The sequence below is a fragment of the Trachypithecus francoisi genome, unplaced genomic scaffold (assembly GCF_009764315.1).
Source record: "Trachypithecus francoisi isolate TF-2019V2 unplaced genomic scaffold, Tfra_2.0 Lachesis_group17, whole genome shotgun sequence".
Lineage (NCBI taxonomy): Eukaryota > Metazoa > Chordata > Mammalia > Primates > Cercopithecidae > Trachypithecus > Trachypithecus francoisi.
In genome coordinates this window covers 25,317,983-25,329,811 of record NW_022681462.1, presented here as the reverse complement: position 1 = coordinate 25,329,811, position 11,829 = coordinate 25,317,983, and the positions used below count along the sequence as shown (strand labels likewise).

At 44.2% G+C, this 11,829-nt stretch overlaps 1 pseudogene; it reads left to right on the top strand.

Moving 5' to 3' along the window:
• The first annotated feature begins 2,892 nt into the window (after positions 1-2,892).
• On the top strand, positions 2,893-11,002 carry LOC117063078 (annotated as a pseudogene).
• Positions 11,003-11,829: the final 827 nt, after the last annotated feature.

Below are 11,829 nucleotides of genomic sequence, written 5' to 3'. Positions count from 1 at the left end.
CTCTCTGTGCCTCAGTTTTTTTATGGAGATAACACTAGTGCCTACTTTGTATGATTGCTTGAGGAGTAAATGATTTGATACTTCTAAAGCACTTGGAAGAATCCCTCCCACATCCCCAGGCTCTGTCTTACCTAAGAGAAAGGTTTGGACAACAAGAGTACTAATCAGCAATCTAGCCTGCAAGACTGAAGATAATAAACTGAGGTCCCATTCAGGCCAAGGGTTGAATCCAATGCCATGGATGGGGTAGGGGGCAGCACGAGCCATGGTGCTACTCAGGGCCAGGCAGGAGACATATCATTTAGTGAGGAACAGGGGAATCTATTCCAAAATGTGGTATTTATTCTCAGACCCTTACTCTACCATTGCTCCCTTTACTGACAACAGATGACCTCATCTACTACGTCAAGGCAAAACTGGGCATCTTGCCCTCCACCCTACTCCTACATTCATTCAGAGATGTCTGCTCTGAAGCCCATCCACATGCTTTTCCTCCCGCTCTGTGAATCATCTGTTCTCTCTGAAGATTATTTAAGATTATTTAAGAATAATTCCCTCCACTGCCCTTTCGTGCCTGCAATGCTCTTCCTCAAGACCACCTTAGCCGTGGTGTTCTTCCCACTCTCCGCATATCTTCCACCCACTCTCTGCATATCTTCCACCTCATCCTCCTCCTGGCCCCTTCCATTAGCATTGAAACAAGATCAGGTCTCTCCCACCCTGATAACAAATGGCACTCCTTTGACTCCACCTTCCCAGCTAGCATCTCAAAAAGTTGTCTTCACTCCCTGCCTCCACTTCTCCCCTCCCATTCTCTCCTCAGCCCTATGTTCTCAAGTTCTCATTCTCACTTCTCCTGAGAAGTTGACAAATGCCTGGGCCTCCGCTATATTAGACATCACTGCTATCCCTATTTTGAACACTCTCCTCCCTGAGTTTCTATGGTAACATTCTCTTGGTCATTCCCCTGCCTCTCTGACCGCTCCTTCTCTATGTCTTTTGTGTGCTCCTCTATCTTCCTCCACCTACCCTTGAACAATCCATCTTCCCCCAGGTTCCACCCTCTCTTCATCTTACAGTTTCCACAGGTGACCTCAACTACCTTCAACCACCCCCAACGTGAGCTAAGGATTCTCAAATCTATAGCCATTATCTTAGTCCTCCCTCTGAATGTCAGATTTATCCAACAGCCTATGTGGCATCTTCACTTGGAGGTCCCCCTGAGGCATTGCAAACTCAGCATGTGGGTGTTAGGGGATAGTTCCTGAAACCATATCATGTGGAGGATGGTTGAAAACCTAGGAGGTATCTGATCCACAGAAGTGACTCAGATGGGTTATGGTAGTAAAGTGGACCACAGTCTGGGTCAGCTGGGAAAGGAGCTGGAGATATTCTGTGTGTACCCCAAAGGGTGACATGAGGACAAATGATTGGAAAATTGGAAAAGACAGATTTCAGCTGAACCTAAAGAAGACCCTTTGGAAGTCAGAGTGGCTCAAAGGTAAACTTGGCTACCTTGTAAGTTACCTCAGTTATTGACAGCATTAAAGCACCAGGCTTTAAACTCCCTCAGTAAGACAGGGCACAGTGGCTCACACCTGTAGTCCCAACACTTTGGGAGGCCAAGGAAACAGGATCACATGAGGCCAGGAGTTAGGGACTAGGCTGGGCAACATGGTGAGACACCATCTGTACAAAAAAAAAAAAAAAAAAAAACTCTCAAACTTCAGGAGTCTGTGATTCTGTGAGAAAGCAAAATGGAGCTTATGCAAATTTGACCAAATACAGTGAAACCTGGTACTACTACTGCTTATTAATTGGGCATTGGTTTGCTGGTGGGGGCTCTGATCCTCTGAAGTGGAAATAACAACAGGGATGTTTTAGGATACCTGAGAGAAGAGAAGAACTTGAATATGCTCTCAAGTGGGAAGGACTGATAGTCAAAGGAAAACTCACCATGCCATGACTTTCTTGGAAATATTTGTACTTAGTTATATTTGTAAGGAACCCCTCAGTGGATATGGATTTGGCATGACTTGTATTACAGTAGGGCCTTTGTGCTAAGGTTCTGTTTCAACAAACCTAACCAGATATCCTTTGAGGCAGGGTCCCTGAATCTGGGTGGAGTAAAATGGCCTGACAACCAGGCTGGGAAGGACTTTTGTGACTGAGTCTACAGATACCTCTGCCTTCTAAGTAGAAAACAGAAGACAAGCATTGCTGTCTGGAAAAGGATAGCTCCCACTTACAGCCAGCTCCAAGCACATCTATATGACAATGTACCCCAACTCTGTGACAGCTCCATTCCTGCGCATCCCTGGGCCATCCCATCCCATAATATGTATCATACTTATATTTTCTTTCTTATGCGGCTCCTACAACCTCTGCCTCCTTTCTCCCCATTTAAAGCCTTCTTATGAACAGATTTCTCTGACTTGCTTCTGGCTTTTTTGTATCTTGATTTTCCAGCTCTGCCTAGTCCCTTTGGATAGATGATTTAACTGGATTCTTTCCCATAGCATCACCCTTAGACCTAGGACCTATGTTTTAGAGGGTTCTTCTTTGGGGAAATCTATGGTCCCTAAGGGATGTGCCCATCGGGAGTCCACACTTCCTTCTGGGTCATATTGCAGGTAACTGGGACCCTGGAATTTCCTGTCCTTATCCTGATTCCAGGGCCTGGACAAGCAGTTCCTCTGGGTCTGGAGAGGGGACCTTGCTGTCTGTGAGTGAACTCCCAGGCCTGAGGCGTGGCTGAGGGCAGTGCACAGGGCTTTTTGAGATGCAGGATGGAGCCAGGGCCAGGAAGAGAAGGGGGAATACCGGGGGCTGGGATCCTCTGTTTGTACTCCTGCCCTGGCCCGGCTAATCCTAGAGGTTCCAGGTATGAAGATGAATGAGGTCCAGTCGCTGGACCAAAGGAACATCAAGAACACAAGTAAACCAGGGATCGAAGTTGAACTAAAGATTGTTTCTTTCTTCTGTCTAAAGCCCGGAGCCTGGAGCAGCCTTCAATGTGCTGCTCTCTACTCCCTCTGAATGACCTGCACCTCCCCAGCAGGAGGCAACCCCGCCTCAAAGGGTTGCCCTCTCAAAACGCTCTCCAGTTAATCAAGACCCCAATCTTACAACTGGGGCTCATCTCAGAACAGGAAGAGGGCAGTAAGACGGTGCTATCTCTTCCCTCTCTGCCTCAGCTTCTGCATCTATCAAGTGGAAGTCATAACTGCCCCCTCACTTCCCCAGGATTACTTTGAGGATAAAATTAGAATTGATCACCTGATTGCCCAACATTTGAGGCTATTCTAAGCAACCGCCTCTCAAAGAGTAGTGCAAGAAAGAGCTAATCTGGGGTTACAGACACTGATACTCTGGACTATACATTAAGCTCTAGCCGTGCCAAATTCTTGAGTCAGTGCTGGTTTTCCATGTCACCCAGCATGCCTCAGGACTAATGCTCCCCAGTATGTACTCAACAGATGAAAGAATTTAATCTTAGTCCAAGCAGACTATAATCTGGGAAGACAGATCTCCAACAAGGGCTTACTCTAGCTGTGGGGAGACAGGCACACTTCTACTCTGTTCATGAAAATGCAAAATGGTACAGGCCTTTAGGAAAGTATTTTGGTAATATACATCAAAAGTACACACGCAATTACTCTTTGACCTTGCAAATCCATTTCTGGGAATCCACAGATATACATTCTTATGAGATGACGCATGTACAAAGTTAGTTATGACACCACAGGTTGTAACAGCAAAAGATTAGAAATAGCCCCAGGCTCCATAAATAGAGATTAGTTAAATATACTGTGATGCAGCCTTATAACACAATACCTTAAAACAGAACAAGGATACTTTTTATGCATTGATGTGGAAGGATCTCCTTGATATATTGTTTATGTAAAAAATAATGGAAATAAGAATGCATTTTAACATTTTAATTTTTTCTTTCTTTTCTAAAAATATTTTTTATTTCCATTGGTTTTTGGTGAACAGATGGTGATTTGGTTACATGAGTAAGTTCTTTAGTGGTGATTTGTGAGATTTTGGTGTACCCATCACCTGAGCAGTATACACTGAACCCAATTTGTAGTTTTTTTATCCTTCACCCCCTTCCTACATTTTTATATTTGATTGTATTTTCACAAAGAAACACTAGAAGTGTACAAAAGAAATTGATAAGAGAGGCAGGCCGGGTGCGGTGGCTCATGGCTGTAATCTCAGCACTTTGGGAGGCCGAGGCGGGTGGATCACCTGAGGTCAAGAGTTTGAGACCAGCCTGGCCAACATGGTGAAACCCCATCTCAACTAAAAGTGCAAAAAAATTAGCTGGGCATGGTGGCATGCACCTGTAGTCCCAGCTACTTGGGAGACTGAGGCACGAGGATCGCTTGAACCTGGGCAGTGGAGTTTGCAGTAAGCCAAGATCACACCACTGTACTCTAGCCTGAGTGAAAGAGTGAGACTCCATCTCAATTTAAAAAGAAAAGAAAAGAAAAAAAAAAAGAGCAGGAGAGAGGTTTTTCAGTATACAAACATATATATAATATATATATTTTTTAACGTAAATATTTTAACTTTGAAAAAAGAAATTAATAAAGATTTTTTCAAAATCACTTCAGAATGCCTTCCAAATGGGCAAAGAGTGCTGAACTAGGTGGCAGAGGTTCAGATTCGATCTTGGGTGGGGCCCTGGCTTCCCTGAATTTGCTCAGCTGTAAGACTAGGGTGGCCCTGTATGCTCTCAGTCCCTTACAGCCCTGCTCTTCTATAAATAAGATATTTTCCTGGATCGCACCCTGTGTTATATTACTGCTCCCTTCTGTGCCCTTTCGTTTGTACAGACAGTTTCAAGTTGACTGAGCATGTTTGGCACCAACTACGGGAGAATTCCCAGCATCTCACAATTCATATCTGGTTACTTCCTGCTCTTGGATTATATTTGTCAATTGTCCATGCCATGTACTTTTCTCTTAGGCTTTATTCAGAGACTTTAAAATTTGCACTTTAACTTGGATTAGTCCTTTTAGAAAGCAATTTGGTCATATAAAAGGTAACTCATTTACTCTTTTGAAAGAGTTTAATACAGCATCCTGTTTATTGGGCAATTACCCTCTATATGACAAAGTCCAGTTGTTTTATTCATTGATTTGGAATTACTTCTATTGAGGGTTATAGGGATGAGGGAGTAGGGATAACAGAAATCCATGGGTAGAGGATATGGAAGATGAGGTCAGCCAACTGCTCTGCTGCGTTTGGGGAGAAAAGGGCAAGGCTAAGGATGACAAAAAACCAGACAGGGGAGTGCTCTATGCAGAACAGAAGCACTGTTGTGCTCTGAGGTTGTGCAAAGGAGATAATTGAGTGAGAAGCATGGAGACAGAGGCTGAAGGCTCAAGGAGGATAGAGGAGCTCTACGAGTATAAGACACCAACTCTGCAATTGAGTCTGCTCCCAGCTACTCGGGAGGCAACTCGACTCTCACATCTGGCTGGGTGTCTGATGCTGGTGTGGACAGTGTTGGTGTAACCTGCTGAGACACCCAGAGATCCCAGCACAACAATTTTCCTCTTTTCATTCCTTAAAAACCATTTTTGTTCAAAAACAAAATTTCATATTAAAAAACTAATTCTCAACCCAGCTATCACACTCCTCAGTATCTACCGAAAGGAGTTGAAAACATATCCACACAAACACCTGCACATGTATGTTTATAACAGCTTCATTCATAATTGCCAAAACCTGGAAGCAACCAAGATGTCCTTTGGGAGGCGAGTGGATAAATAAACTGTGGCACATCCAGACAATAGAATATTATTCAGCACTAAAAAGAAACAGGCTATCAAGCCTTAAAAATGCATAAAGTGGCCGGGCGCGGTGGCTCAAGCCTGTAATCCCAGCACTTTGGGAGGCCGAGACGGGCGGATCACGAGGTCAGGAGATCGAGATCATCCTGGCTAACACGGTGAAACCCCGTCTCTACTAAAAAAATACAAAAAATTAGCCGGGCGAGATGGCGGGCGCCTGTAGTCCCAGCTACTCGGGAGGCTGAGGCGAGAGAATGGCGTAAACCCGGGAGGCGGAGCTTGCAGTGAGCTGAGATCCGGCCACTGCACTCCAGCCTGGGCGACAGAGCGAGACTCCGTCTCAAAAAAAAAAAAAAAAAAAAAAAAATGCATAAAGTAACCTTAAATGCATTACTAAGTGGAAGAAGCCAATCTTAATAGGCTACATACTCTATGAGTCCAACTATATAATGTTCTTTTTCTTTTTTTTTTTTTTTTGACAGAGTTTCCCTCTGTCATCCAGGCTGGAGTACAATGGTGCGATCTTAGCTCATTGCAACCTCCACCTCCTGGGTTCAAGTGATTCTCGTGCCTCAGCCTCCCAAGTAGCTGGGATTACAGGCATGCACCACCATACCCTACTAGTTTTTGTATTCTTAGTAGAGACAGGGTTTCGCCATGTTGGCCAGGCTAGTCTCAAACTCCTGGCCTCAAGTGATTCTCCCACCTTGGCCCCTCAGAGTGCTGGGATTACAGGCATGAGCCATCCCATCCAGCCATTCCAACTACAAAACATTCTTCTGGAAAAGGCAGAGACAGTAAAAAGATTAGTTGTTGTCAGGGACTAGCGGGGCGGGAAGGATGAATAAGTGTAGTATGGATGATTTTTAGGGCAATGAAACTACTTAGTATGATATTATAATGGTGGATACATATCATTATACGTTTGTCCGAACCCATAGAATGTACAACACCAAGAGTGAATCCTCATGTAAACTATGGACTCTGGGTGATAATGGACTTTGGGTGATAATGATGTGTCAATGTAGGTTCATCAATTTTAACAAATATGCAAACTTTGGTGAAGGACGTTGATAATGGGGAAGGCTACGCAACTGCCTCCTATATGAAGGCAGAGGGTTAACGGAAAATCTCTGCACCTTCCTCTCAATTTTGCTATGAACCTGAAACTGCTCTACAAAATAAAGTCTGTTTTTTAATTCTAATTACTCTCACCCAAACACAATTCTTTTTTTTTCTCTGTGTTTACTTCCAGGCCCTGATCATAAAAACTTATTGTTCCAGAAATAGAATAATTCTGTAGGTAGATTTCTGATATCTTCATTTAATATTACTTTATAAACCTGTGGCCTGAAAGCCTTCAAAATGATTATTTTAATGACTGAATAATGTTCCGTTGCATACATACACTGTAATTTAGTTAACTATTTCCCCATTATGTTAAAGTTTCTTATATATTTAGCTTTCCTATCCTCAAAAAAATTTCTTTAAAATGAATTCTCAGCACCAAGCGAGGTGGCTCACATCTATAATCCCAGCACTTTGGGAGGCTGAGGACAGGCATTTGGCACCAGCCTGGCAACATGGCAAAACCTCATCTCTACAAAAAATACAGAAATTAGCCGGGCATGATGGTGTGCACCTGTCGTACCAGCTACTTGGGAGGCTAAGGTGGGAGGATTGCTTGAGCCTGAGAGGTAGAAGCTGCAGTGAGCCAAGATTGTGCCACTGCACTGCAGCCTGGGCAACAGAGCAAGACACTGTCTCAAAAAATAGAAAAAAAAAAAAAAGAATTCTCCAGGGAAGCATAACTAGGTTAAAGTATATGAACATGACAGATGTTTTCATTACTTTCTTACTTTTTATCTTTCTCAAATTTATCCTATCTTCAGCCATGAAGTTTACTAAGACATTTAGGCAGAGCATCTTTTTGTTTCTTGGCCATCATTTGGGGTCAAGATTTCATTTTTAAATGTATTTTAATAAACTTTTTACACCTCTGATTTAAGTTATCATAACCATTATCTTTATTTTAAAAGTAATGCTATCACATTGATTCATTGAATCCACTGTATTTTTAAGTTCTTTTTTGAAATTTTTCATTGCTATCTATCAATTTTTTTTTACCATTTTTTTCTCTAGACTTCATTCTTACAAAGTTATTCCTCCACAATAGAAATGAATACTCTAATCTTTGCTAGTTTTTCCACAACTTGATTTAGAGGTTTAATAAGCTTACAGAGATGGAGTTTAATTTGGTGTGTGGTATGTGGCCCCCGGAAAGAGTAAACTAGTCTTGACTGATTGATTGTATTTATTTCACAACGTATAAGTCTCTACCCTGGGAAGTCAGTTTAGTCGTATTATCCCATAGGAGCAGTTCTTTTTTTTTTTTTTTTTAGACGGAGTCTGGCTCTGTCACCCAGGCTGGAGTGCAGTGGCCGAATCTCAGCTCACTGCAGACTCCGCCTCCCGGGTTCACGCCATTCTCCTGCCTCAGCCTCCCGAGTAGCTGGGACTACAGGCGCCCACCACTTCGCCCGGCTAGTTTTTTGTATTTTTTAGTAGAGACGGGGTTTCACCGTGTTAGCCAGGATGGTCTCGATCTCCTGACCTCGTGATCCACCTGTCTCGGCCTCCCAAAGTGCTGGGATTACAGGCTTGAGCCACCGCGCCCGGCCTAGGAGCAGTTCTTTATAGGTTAACCAGTCAATGTACATATTGCTTGGCAAGACTAGGCTTCAGCTTGTCCAGCATGAGTCTTGACTTACACTTCCATATTCCCTACAGAAAGTAGCCCCATGCTTTCCACCTCACAGATGTCCCACAAGTGTTTGTTAATTTTACCTGATTGGCATCAAAATGAAGAGAGCAACACAGAGCTGTTATTTAAAAGAATAAGCCAGAAACTGAATGGTATTGTTTTTAACTATTAGGATGTGTCGCCATGCATCAGTCTTTCCCAGCTCATTGTTAGCTGGAAATGACTGGGAATGGGAATGCTGGGGGTAAATCCTGGATGGGTGTGGCTAATAAAGAGGATATGGCTGTGGAGCAGATAGACTTGGCTTCAAACTCTGCATTTACTACTTTCTAGCTGGGGACCTTGAGCAAACTGAGCTCTGGCTTCCTCATTTTATAAAAAGAGTTCAAAAGAGCTCTTGGTGTGGTTGAAATGACAGTTTGAAATAATATACTCAGAGCACCTGCCAAGGTGTTTGGCCCCAAGCTGCTCAGTGTCTAACAATGATTATCACCTTCCTTGCTTCCATCATGTGCTGGAAAATCTAAGTGCATTAAAAAAAATGAGAGACTGAGGATGTGAATCCCTATGAGAAAGCATGAATATCAAGAAGGAAGCATAAAAGGTATGAAAGAAGCACGCACACACACATGCACATACACCCACACACACGTGCAACAATTCCAGGCTCAACTGTCTTGGCTGCATATGTTTTATCAAACATAGGAATATATTATAGCCAAGTTGTCTAAACGCTTGTTTATCTGAGTCCATCAGAGTTTATCTGTTAGTAATCTATCTCTAAAAGGCTGAAAGCTTTCCAGTTCATTCTAACACAGCAGTCCCATTTCTGAGAATTTATTTTAAAGTATATCCACACACCTACAAAATAATGGATTTATGGGGTTACTTACTACAGCAGAAGACTGGAAACACCTCAAATATCTATCACTAGGGAACTGGTTGAATAAATAAACTATAGACACAACCACACAAAGGAACATTCTGTAGCTATTAAAAAAAAAAAAAAATGAGGACACACCCCATGAACTGATAGAGGACAATTTCCTTGATTTACGGTTAAAAAGAGCAGATGGAGCACAGGTTATAAAGCATGCTACCTTTTCTGCAATATTTTCAAGAGCGACAACTTCTCCTTCCCGATCTGCAAAACCACCAACACAGGGCTGACCTTAGGAACCAACGCGGCTTCAGCACTAGGGCATTCACGGGCTAAAGAAGAAAAACTATACCATCATCTTACTGGCTGCTTAGGAAGATATTTGACATAATTCAGCATCCATCCTATCCTCTTAAAAGAAAAATATAAAACCCTATTAGTGTTAGAGGTAATGCAAAGACTCCCTCTGTATTACAAACCTATTAGAAACCAAGAGGAAGTGTGAAAAACGATGCTGAAATACTAAATGCGCGCTATAAAATCAGGTTCAAGTCAAGATTGAGTTCTGTCTGGGCCAGTTCTGGAAGTTCCAGCCAACATGCTGAAATAAGGAAAAGAAGAAAAAAACAAACGTATTATTTTCAAATAATGTGATGTTAATCAATGGAAGGTTAGTTAAAATAAGAAATATCAAGCAGGGCGGCCGCGGGGAACAAAGGGCGGGCGGATCTGCGGGGAAGGGGCGGAGCGCGGCCAGGCCAGGCCCGGGGGCTCCGCGCGCTGCAGCTGCCCCCGGGCGCCCCCGCCGGCGCCCCCGCCGCGGAGCCGCGCGGAGCGGAGCCGGCGAGCTAACCCGAGCCAGCCGGCGGGCGTCCCGGAGGCGGCGGCGCAGGGAGGGGCCACGGCGGATAGCTGCACGGCGCGGGGCGCGGCGTTGGTGGCCCTGGCTCCCGGGCCGGGCAGTGGCGGCCCAGGACCACGCATCTACTTTCAGAGCCCCCGCAGGGCCGCAGGAGAGGGCCCGGGCGGCACGGACGATGAGGGCCCAGGGAGGCACCAAGGGAAGGTCACCGTCCTGTATGACCTCAAGGAACTACGGAAGCGCCTCAACCTAGAGAAGTGGATCCTGGAGCAGCTTACGCGCCTCTACGACTGCCAGGAAGAGGAGATCCCAGAACTGCAGATTGATGTGGATGAGCTCCCGGACGTGGAGAGTGATGATGCCCGGGCTGCTGGTTGACTGTTACAAACCCACAGAGGCCTTCACCTCTGGCCTGCTGGACAAGATCCGGGGCATGCAGAAGCTGAGCACACCCCAGAAGAAGTGAGGGTCCCCAACCCAGGCGAACAGTGGCTCCCACAGGACAATCGCTGCCCCCCGACCTCGTAGCAACAGCAATACCGGGGGACCCTGCGGCCAGGCCTGGTGCCATGAGCAGGGCTCCTCGTGCCCCTGGCCCAGGAGTCTCTTCCCCTGCCCCCTCAGTTTTCCACTTTTGGGTTTTTTTTTTTATTGTTATGAAACTGATGGGACTTTTTGTGTTTTTATATTGACTCTGCAGCGCGGTCCCGTTAATAAAGCTAGGAGATGCCTTTGGTGCAAAAAAAAAAAAAAGAAAGAAAAAAAAAAAGAAATATCAAGCAATAGAATCCTACTGTAGGATGATGATATAGAATAACATTTTATGGTGGAAAAGTATCCAAGATATAGTATCAAATGGAAGAAGCAGTTTACAAAATAGTATCATACTATATTTAGTTAAAGTATCTATTTATATCCCTATGTTGAATATATACCTAGAGAAAAGTCTGAAAGGAAATCCACCAAAATATATTCAGAGATTGTATCTCTGGCCTATGGGTTTTGAAGTGATTCTTATTTTTATATATTTTTCAGCATGTCCTAAATGCTTTATTATGAGCATATGTATGTAATTTTTCAGATAAATTTCTTTCACCCACAAACACACACACTCGTATGTGCACATGCAAAACTCATTTCAAGGTCAGTGGGATGAGCTGCATTTCTCTTAAAGTGGTTAGTGTTTGTGACCTAAGGCCACTTTCCAACTCCTACCTTTGTGAAAAACCAAGCTGGTCTGCTCTGCCTGGTCCCTGCACCTCTGAACGGAAGCCTCAGATCTGTGGACTCCAAAAAAGTTTACTCTGGGTTCAATTCCCCAGGTAACCATGGCCCCTGTCCTCAGTACCTATACCTAGTTCTAGCCCTATCCTAGCTGTTTGCAAAGAACCCCCAGCCCTCTGAAGCCTGCCCACCTTGCCTGAGTGAAGATGTGTCCTCCTGGTGACACATCCAACAGAAGCCTTTGCCTCCCAGTGGGTGAATTTGGAGATCCCTGTGGCAGTCTGAAGCC